The 10,604-nt window shown below is 41.8% G+C and overlaps 1 pseudogene; it reads right to left on the bottom strand.

Annotated features, from left to right (window-relative positions):
• Positions 1-575: 575 nt before the first annotated feature.
• On the bottom strand, positions 576-2,182 carry LOC123928303 (annotated as a pseudogene).
• Between the last annotated feature and the right edge of the window lie 8,422 nt (positions 2,183-10,604).

Below are 10,604 nucleotides of genomic sequence, written 5' to 3'. Positions count from 1 at the left end.
TAAAAGGGGTAAAGAGCTAAATTGGATGGTCAAGGGAAAAAGACTTAAAAATTTATATATGTTATCATTCTAGTATCTCAGGTAATAAAAAGAAATCATTGTTTTCAAGACACACACCATTATTTCTGAACCTTGACTTTTAAAAGTAAGCACATTTAATGAGAATGAAATTTGTAAGTACACAAAACCTGAGAAAATAGCTAATGTGGCTCAAATATACTTATTTTCACAACTGGGGTGAGATGAGCATATATTTGGTGCACTTCCTACATTGAGGCATGCCATCAGCCTTTATCCATCCAGCGAACAAGCTAGAAACTCCCATTCTCACCACCTCACAGTTGCACACATAGGATCACTCACAAAGCCTTGGGGGCTGCCTCTTCAGTGTTCCTTCTCTATGTGTCCTCACTTCATTTCCAAGTGAAATGGAAATTCCTCACTGCCTGACCCCATATGAGACCCCATGATTTCTTACATAAGCTAGTGTGTCTGCTTCAATTCACTGACCAATCTCTCTCTCAAATCACAGATCACATTATGTTAGCCTGCATGGTCTGATTCTCATTGTGCTTTTTTTTTTTTTTTTTCCATTTAAGACAGGGAATACTTTATTCAAACCCATCAGAGAAATGGACAGCTTGGGTCTGTAACAAAGCGTTGTGTTTTAAAGCATAGGTCAGTAATTGTATATGAGAGTATACACTGCTACATACAAATTAACTGATCAGAGCACAACTTTTCAAAATTCAAAACAGAATAAGCTTCCCTGTAAAAGCAGCACCTTTGTGACATTTTTAACTTTAGTATTCCTCTCCTTCTTCTTCACCCTCTCCTTCAACAGAATCCACACCAACCTCCTCATAATCCTTCTCAAGGGCAGCCATGTCCTCACGGGCCTCAGAAAACTCTCCTTCCTCCATGCCCTCCCCCACATACCAGTGAACAAAGGCACGCTTGGCATACATCAGGTCAAACTTGTGGTCCAGGTGAGCCCAGGCCTCAGCAATGGCTGTGGTTTTGCTCAGCATGCACACAGCTCGCTGGACTTTGGCCAGGTCTCCACCGGGCACCACAGTGGGAGGCTGGTAATTAATGCCCACTTTGAAGCCAGTGGGGCACCAGTCCACAAACTGGATGGTACGCTTGGTCTTGATGGTGGCAATGGCGGCATTGACATCTTTGGGAACCACATCACCACGGTACAACAGGCAGCAAGCCATGTATTTACCATGGCGAGGGTCACATTTCACCATCTGGTTGCCTGGCTCAAAGCAAGCGTTGGTGATCTCTGCTACAGAAAGCTGTTCATGGTAGGCTTTCTCAGCAGAGATGACAGGGGCATAGGTGGCCAGAGGGAAGTGGATACGAGGATAGGGCACCAGGTTGGTCTGGAATTCTGTCAGATCAACATTCAGGGCTCCATCGAATCTGAGGGAAGCAGTGATGGAGGACACAATCTGGCCTATCAACCTATTTAGATTAGTGTAGGTTGGGCGTTCGATATCGAGGTTTCTACGACAGATGTCATAGATGGCCTCATTGTCTACCATGAAGGCACAATCAGAGTGCTCCAGGGTGGTGTGGGTAGTGAGGATGGAATTGTAAGGCTCAACTACAGCTGTGGAAACCTGAGGAGCTGGGTAAATGGAGAACTCCAGCTTGGACTTCTTGCCATAACCGACAGAGAGATGTTCCATCAGCAGGGAGGTGAACCCGGAACCAGTTCCCCCTCCAAAGCTGTGGAAAACCAAGAAGCCCTGAAGACCTGTGCACTGGTCAGCCAGCTTCCGAATTCGGTCCAAGACAATCAATGATCTCCTTGCCAATGGTGTAGTGCCCTCGGGCGTGGTTATTGGCAGCATCTTCCTTGCCTGTGATGAGCTGCTCAGGGTGGAAGAGCTGGCTGTAGGTGCCAGTGCGAACTTCATTATGACTGTGGGTTCCAGGTCTACAAACACGGCCCTGGGCACATGCTTGCCAGCGCCCGTCTCACTGAAGAAGGTGTTGAAGGAGTCGTCTCCTCCCCCGATGGTCTTGTCACTTGGCATCTGGCCATCGGGCTGAATGCCGTGCTCCAGGCAATAGAGCTCCCAGCAGGCATTGCCGATCTAGACACCAGCCTAGCCGACATGGATGGAGATACACTCACGCATGGTTGCTACTTTGCGTCTGCCGAGAGATGGCGGAGAGGAAGAGGAGAGGTCTCTCATTGTGCTCTTAAGAGCAACAGATGACAAAGGCAGTTTTGTTGTTGTTGTTGTTTTTAAGATTTTATTTCTTTATTTGACAGAGAGAGACACAGTGAGAGAGGGAACACAAGCAGGGGAGCTGCAGAGGGAGAGGAGAAGCAGGCTTCCCACCGAGCCGGGAACCCGATATGGGGCTCAATCCCAGGACTCTGGGATCATGACCTGAGTTGAAGGCAGATGCTTCATGACTGAGCCACCCAGGAGCCCCAACAAAGGTAGTTTTGTGGATAAGAGCCCTCCAAATTGTTGAAGGTTTCTACCAGGTGTCCTTTTAGTCTCTTCATCAGAGGCAAAGTATGCCCTTTCTTCATTCATTCTTTGTAATAGCTACCAACCCATACCAGAGCAAGCAACAGGGAAGGATGGCATCTAATATGATACTGCCATTTTCTGTATGAACTTGGGCATATCATGTAGCTATTTTGGGCTCTATTGTCTCAATCATTAATTAATAATGATAATAATCCCTTTCTGGGTTGTTTTTTTTTTTCAGTTTTGTTGAAAGGACTGAGTAGCATTACATAGAAATAACTTTTTTTTAATTAGAGAGGCAATACAACTGTTTCATAAGCTTAAACTGAGGACTTCTAGCTTCAAGAGAAACCCCACAGAAGCAAGACCTTAATTGCATCTGATCATCAGAAGACTGGGGGTGCCCGAGAGACAGAAAGGAAGAGAAAGATTTCACTTCCCATGGGAATAAAGACAAGCCCTGATGGTCCAACCGCAACTACCCTATCAAACCACCTCTCCCTCTCATTTCTGTCATCCAGTCAGATTTCTTCCTGTAGTTCCTCAGAGTTGCCATGCCCCTTCCCATCGTGACTTGCCCTCCCCCAGTCTTCTGTTTCTTACTACAAGGCAATATTACCCAGTTGCTCAAGCGAAAGACCCAGGAGGGCCCTTCAAGTCTACTCCTCTTGCTCCCTACATCCACCCAATCCAACAGTGAATCCTTCCTGCTTCATCTCCAAAATAGATCTGAATCCATCCACTTTTCTCTGTCTCTGCTCTTGCTCCTTTTGGTCCAAACCACCATCATGGGTCCTCCTAACTGTCTTTCTGTTTTCACTCTTGCTGCCCTATTTTGTTCACAGGAGTTAAGTTAACTTTTGAAAGTATTATGTCTGTAGTGCAGAGGCCAAAGTATGCTCACTAAAACTTAGGTGTTCAGAAGGGAAAATTCCTTTATCTTCAATAACTGAACTCAACATAGCTCTCGGGCCTCAATCTGCCAGAGACAGACAACTTACTCCATCTCACCCTGATACTATGACGGATGGAGTGATTTTTCCATCAAATTCAAGTATCATTATTCCCATCACTATCCACTACTTCCCTTCTGTGGGGTGTTCTACGCTCTGCTCTCCTCCAGTCGCTTGCCCAAGGAGTGTTATGTGGTTCCTAGTGTTGAGATGACATATAGGAATATGTGACTGTGGTTTCCTAGCAAAATGTCACCATTTTGGCACATGCTCTATAAATAATTCTGAACGAATGAAATGAATGCAAACTAACAGTTCATTCACTTGAAATTCCTCACAAATTTGGGGAACCCTCATTCTCAACTCCACCAGCCTCCCAGGGACTTATTCATTCAACATAAGTCCATGAGAGCCTGTTATTTCAAGGTATTATCTGTGCTAAGGACTGTGAGAGACAGGAAGGATGCTGCTGCTTTTGGGGGAATATTGCCTCAAGAAGGCACTCTGGCTCCAAGAAAAAAAGTGTATTCAACAATTTCATTTATGTATTTGAATTTTGCAATTTGAATGAAAGAAAAAAATCAGATAAAAGAGGAAATATATTGCACTACTGACTTTAAGCCATAAATAAGCTATCAGAAGTCCTTGGCAGAGAAGAGAGTGAAATGAGCACTGTTTCCCAGAGCACAACTGAAGGACAGTGAGAAAGCAGGAGTCCATGCCTCCATTTGCGATTCTGTCCAAAGGCAACTTTTGACCAGTCGTTGCTAAAGTGAATGCTCACTACATAGAAAGGAGACCGTTCGAAAAGCCCTAGCTGGCAAAAGTGCTTTGTTAACATTAGTTAATTCGTATTGTTGTTATGCAATTGTAATGAAAATATATCCTTACTGGGTAAATGCAATGCTTTGCCCTACTAGGATTTGAAATCAATTCCAGATGGGGAAAAGGTCAGGATTCTGTTCTCTTAGAAGGAATGTGAACTAAAATGGGTATATGATCTCAACCTTTTTTCCTTCCCAATAAAGTAAAGGGGTTTAACAGATTTCTGTGAATAATGGTGACTCCATGTGACCTGATTATCAGAGTAACCACCTAGGAGGAGGAGAAGGTCTGAACCTCCTTGGTGAGGAGGGTACGCCCAGCCTACTCTGCTCTTCATAAGGACTCCCTTACGTTTTCTCCTCTCTTCCACCTCACAGAGGAGCACTGCTTATATTGAAGAGCAAGTGTATTTATTCATGATTTTTTTCATTTTCATACATATGAACAATAGACCTATATCTGGAATTCACTGAATGAAGATTTTAAAAAGAGATGCCTAGAAAAAAAATAAAAATAAAAATAAAAATGAGATGCCTAAATCTTGAGCCAAAAGGAAATAAAAGAAAGTTTTCATTAATTAAGAAGAGATCCCAGGGGCGCCTGGGTGGCTCAGTCAGTTAGGCATCTGCCTTCACCTCAGGTCATGATCCCAGGTTCCTGGGGAAGTGAGGACTCTGCTTCTCCCTCTCCCACTCCCCTGCTTGCGTTCCCTCTCTTGCTGTGTGTCTCTCTCCGTGTCAAATAAATAAATCAAATCTCTATTTTTTAAAAAAAAGAGATCCCATACAGAAAATACTCTGTACTTTTGGACAGACTCTTAATACTGGAAATTGTTAGGCATTATCTGTGTTTCCATAAGCAGTTATACCCGCGGCCCTTAAAGTCTGTAGAAAAAACAGACTTCACTACAGGTCGGTCATGTAACTGCACCATCTAGCTATGCTCTGACAGGAAACTCCCTGTGATCACTTGATAACATGTGCAGAATGACTGGACAGAAATTGGAGAGAACCCAGTGGCCAAGCCCCAGGGGGGAGAATAAGACCTTCGGTGTGAATAAATCCAAGACCCTCACCTCATTAGTACCACATGTTAACAACCCAAGCCAACGAGTAGAACCTATTTCTTTGGGTTAAGAATGCATGCTGCAGTGGTAACTTGAAATTTCCTATCTCAAAACCTCACAAAACTGTTAGATCTGCTAACATTTCCACTGCAACTCCAATTTCTTTCCTTTGATGTGAATAATGTATTCCCCATGCCGGCCACTTAGTATCAACAGGAAAGCCAGCAGGGACCCAACCTCTTGGGTTCCTGGGATCCTGAAATATAAAAAGAAAAAAATGTTCCTTACAAAAAGGAAAAAAAAAAAAAAAACCATCGCCCCACTCCATCCTAATTTGTTGTTTTCTTTGGGTTTCTCTTGTTTGCTGAGCTACTGAAGTTAAGTTGCTCCCTGTCACCATGAACTCTTTCTAATAAGCCGGAAACTCTGAGCACACCTGCTCTTTCTTATGCTACTCTTCTTACTCAAGGAGGACAGTAGGTCTTGTATCTCCAGCACGACAAGGGCATTTGGCATCCTAATGCTGCAGCATTATAAATTTTCCCCAAATGTGTCACCAGTGCCCTATAGGGCACTTTGTACAGATTTGTTTTTGAATGACCCTCAAAAAAAACAAAGTCCTGTGCAAGAGGATTAAAAATCCCTCAGGGAACTTCCTTCCTTTAACAGATTTTCCAGAAGGAATGTGCTCCGGGCTCTTGATTTGATTTCCTGCACCGTTAGAAGCACTGCGGTGTAAGACATGTTTTATCCCCATTTTTCACCTTCTAAATGAAGTTAACCTATAATGAATGTCTATACTGGCTCAAAAGCCAAGTTAGCAGTGACACTAGCTACAATGTCACATCCGCACTTTCTACAGAGGAAGAAACTCTCCTTTGGTACAAACCAAGTTGCTGAATTTGAATCACAGGAATGCTGTGTCTTTCACTCTTACTCACCGGCTGTATGAAGTGGGTCAAAGGTATGGTAGCAGAGACAACTAGGGAGAATCCTAACAGTGAAGGGAGGGGATGTTAACAGTTGTTTCCCTTACTACTCCCCCAAAGCAGCAAGTAGTCACCAATACTTTCCATGTGGACAGACATGCATATTTTCTAAGATAATAACTGGCCACAGCTAATAAATTTGTCCTGCTTCAAGGTTGGGACAAGATTGTACCCTTTATTATTTTACTAAAGAAAACAATAGCAGCCATTGTGGGTTGAATTGTACCCTCAAAAAAATATATTCAAGTTCTAAACCCCAGTACCTCTGAAAGTGATCTTATTTGGAACAGGGTCTTTGCAGATATAACTGATATTAAGAAGAGGCCATGTTAGAGCAGGATGAGTCCTAATCCAATGACTGGTATTTTTATAAAAGGAAAACAGAGAGAAGACCAGCAAAGACTGCCAGCAATAACCAGAAGCTATTACCAGCACATGAGACAGTCTCTCCCTCAGAGACTTTAGGGAGAGCATAGCCCTGCCAGCCCCTGGGTTTCAAACTTCAAGGCTCAAGAACAGTGAAAGAATAAAATTTGGTTGTTTTAAACCACTCAGTTTGTGGTGATTTGCTGTAGTAGCCGTAGCAAATGAATACAACCAGCTACTAAGAAATGTTCTTTTTTTTATATAAGCAGGTACTGTTTCACAAAGATGTGTATACATTTCCGGATCTCTGTAACACCTTAATATACATATTGATAAGCTAATTCCTCTGTCTTCAGTCCGTCATATCTAAATTACAAATAATGCTCTTAAGCCTCTGCCTTCAGCTCGGGTCATGGTCTCAGGGTCCTGGGATCGAGCCCCACATTGGGCTCTCTGCTCGGCAGGAAGCCTGCTTCTCCCTCTCTCTCTGCCTGCCTCTCTGCCTACTTGTGATCTCTCTCTCTGTCAAATAAATAAAAATAAATTCTAAAAAATAAATAAATAAATAAAAATAATAATAATAATAATAATGCTCTAACGTTACACTCCTCTGGTTTCACCAGTTTATTGTGATTTCACCAATTTTATGTGCACTCTTGTGTGTGTGCCTAGTTACATGCAGTTTTATCATAGGTGTGAATTCATGTACTCACTTGCACAATTAAGATACAGAACTGCTCCATCAGATTAAGGCTCCATTTCCTACCCCTTTAGAGCTGCACTAACCCCATTCCCTCCTCCGCTGCCCTAACCTCTGACAATCACTAATCTGTTCTCCATCTCTACAGTTTTGTCATTTCAGGAATCGTACAGTATGCTGTCTTTGTTGATTCAGAAAAACACCCTTGAGATCCATCCAAGCTACTGCACGTATCACCGGTTTATTCCTTTTATTGCTGAGTAGTATTGCACGGGATGGTTGTACTACCACAGCTGGGCAACCATTCACCTGCTAAAGGACATTCCAGTTATTTTCAGTTTGGGGCTATTTTAAGTAAACCTGCTATGAATATTCACGGACAGATTTTTGCATCAACGTAAGTTTTTATTTCTCTGGGATAAATGTTCAAGAGTGAAATTGCTGAGCTGTCTGTTAAGTGCAAACTTAGTGGGGGATTTTTGTGGTTTTTTTTTTATTTTTTTTTAAGATTTTATTTATTAGAGAGATGGAGAGAGACCACAAGTAGGCAGGCAGAGCAGCAGGCAGCGGGAGAGGGAGAAGCAGGCTCCCCCACTGAGCAGGGAGCCCGATGTGGGGCTCGATCCCAGGACCTGGAGATCATGACATGAGCTGAAGGCAGCCGCTTAACCAACTGAGCCACCCAGGTGCCCCTAGACTTTTTTTTTTTTTTTAAGTTGTCAAACTATTGAGCACCTAGCTGGCTCAGTCAGTAGAGCACGTGACTTTTGGTCTTGGGGTCTCAAATTTGAACCCCACCTTGGGGGTAGAGTTTATTTTTTTAAAAAATCTGCCATACTTTTCCAGAGTAGATATAACACTTGACATTCCCATCAACAATGTATGAAAGATCCAGTTTCTCTACATCCTCATCAGCATTTGACACAGTCACTACATTTTATTTTAGCCATTTTTATAGATGTGTAATGATATCTTAGTGATTTTAATCTGTATTCCCCTAATAACTAATGACAGTAAACCCCTTCTCATGTGCCATCCATATATCATCTTCAGTGAGATGTCTGTTCATATTTTTGTCTCTTTTCTAATTAGATTGTAAAGCTTTTTACTGCTGAGTTTTGAAAGTTCTTTACATACTCTAGATACAAGGGACTTACCAGATAAATGATTTACAAATGTTTTCTCCCAATTATCTTTAAGTCCTCATCATGGAGTCCATCTTTAGTAGACCAAAAGGTTTTTTCATTCTGATAAGGTCTAATTTCTCAATATTTCCTTTTATTGATCATTCTTGTGGTATCAAGTCTATAAACTTTTTGCCTAGTCCTTGGTTCCAAAGATTTTCTCCGTTTTTTCTGAAAGTTTGATAGATTTATATTTTCTACTTTGCAAGATATATTTGAGTTAATGGGGGGAGGCTCAGTTTGAGGTTCATTTATTTGCTTATGGAGGTCCAATTGCTCCAGAATCCCTTGTTAAAAAGTTTATTCTTTTTTGAATTCTTTATTGAATTGCTTTTGCGCTGCTGTAAAACATCACTGAACATACTTGTAAGATAAAAGTTTTTCAACAAGATTTTTTTTTAAAGATTTTATGTATTTATTTAACAGAAAGAGACACAGCGAGAGAGGGAACACAAGCAGTGGGAGTGGGAGAGGGAGAGCTGGCTTCCAGCTGAGCAGGGAGCCCGATGCAGGGTTCGATCCCAGGACCCTGGGATCATGACCTGAGCCGAAGGCAGACGCTTAATGACTGAACCACCCAGGCGCCCCTTTCAACGGGATTTTTAATTAGAATTATTGAAATTTCTATTTCTATAATGTTTATTCTATGATAAGAAATTCCTTTACTTTTATTGGAAATATAGTATTAAGAGACCTAGAGTTTTTTTTTTCCTGGAAAGTGCTATGAAACCTTATAACACATTGATAGGTTCAGAATAGTTACAGCTACAATAGTGAGTTAAGCCAAAAACAGAGCACTCAGCTACAAAGTAAATTGTCAACAACAGACAGCATAGTACATTGGTGAGTTCATACATATCAAACCACGTATAATGGTTGATCCATAACTTGCTTTTTTCTTCTTAAGAAAAATTATTTCTTTTGCATACCAATGCAAACTCTCAGCACATCTAAACTATCATCCTAGGGTGCTTGGTGGCTCATCGGGTTAAGCCTCTGCGTTCAACTCGGGTCATGGCCTCAGGGTCCCGGGATTGAGCTATCTGCTCAGCAGGGAGCCTGCTTCCCCCCTCTCTCTGCCTGCCTCTCTGCCTACTTGTGCACTCTCTCTCTCTCTCTCTGTCAAATTAAAAAAATAAAAAATCTTTTTAAAAAAATATATAAATAAAAATAAGCTATCATCCTAATTCTCAGACAGAGGGGTTCACTGAACCTTCAACAAATAATTACTTACAAGCTACCAGACACACACATTGTACTGGGTCCTGGGGACAGAGCAATGAATAAAGTCCATACCCTCGGGGAGTTTATATTCTAGGAGAGGATAACAAGAAACATCTAAGTTTTAAAATGTGTATTAAAATGTCAAATAGTGTTCAGTATTACAAAGAAATATCAATCAGGATAGACTGATGGAGTTGAGAAGTTTGGTCTTTTAAACAGGGTGGCCTTTGAGGATATAAGACATAATGAAGTGATGAATTGAGCCATGCAAACAGCTGCAGGAAAATTATTCCAGACAAAGAGAACCAAAGAGAAAAGGCCTCTGTGATAGGAACGTACTCAAGTTCGGTTCAAGAACAAGGAACTGGCCCTTACAGTTTGAGGTAGATAATCTAAGGCAAAGAAGAGACCACAAGAAAAACAGGCCTTGTAGATGTCATAGGCTGAGGCTTAATACCCCAGCTTGTTTGTAGTTTTGACCAAGATAGCCAAAGAAAGATAGCATAGTGAAACCCATCATTGTACTTGGTTTTATGACTTTGTCAATAACTTGCAACATGATTTGTGGGTCAACCTTCATTTACCTGATAAAATCTACTGTGTACCATATGAGCAATGGGTTGTGATAAGTCCCCAGAATGCAAAGGAAACGAGGATATGGTTCCATACTTGATAAGTTCACAGGAGAGTGGAGGTAAGGGGACATTCAAGGACAGTATAATGCTTTTCTGTGATAACTAAATATTTGCAAACATAGAACAAGAATGTTGTGAAAGAACTGAAGAGCACATCT

This window comes from Meles meles, chromosome 17 (genome assembly GCF_922984935.1).
Source record: "Meles meles chromosome 17, mMelMel3.1 paternal haplotype, whole genome shotgun sequence".
In the NCBI taxonomy this organism is placed as follows: Eukaryota; Metazoa; Chordata; class Mammalia; order Carnivora; family Mustelidae; genus Meles; species Meles meles.
Note: the sequence above shows the minus strand (reverse complement) of the source record. Positions and strands in the feature narration are given on the sequence as shown.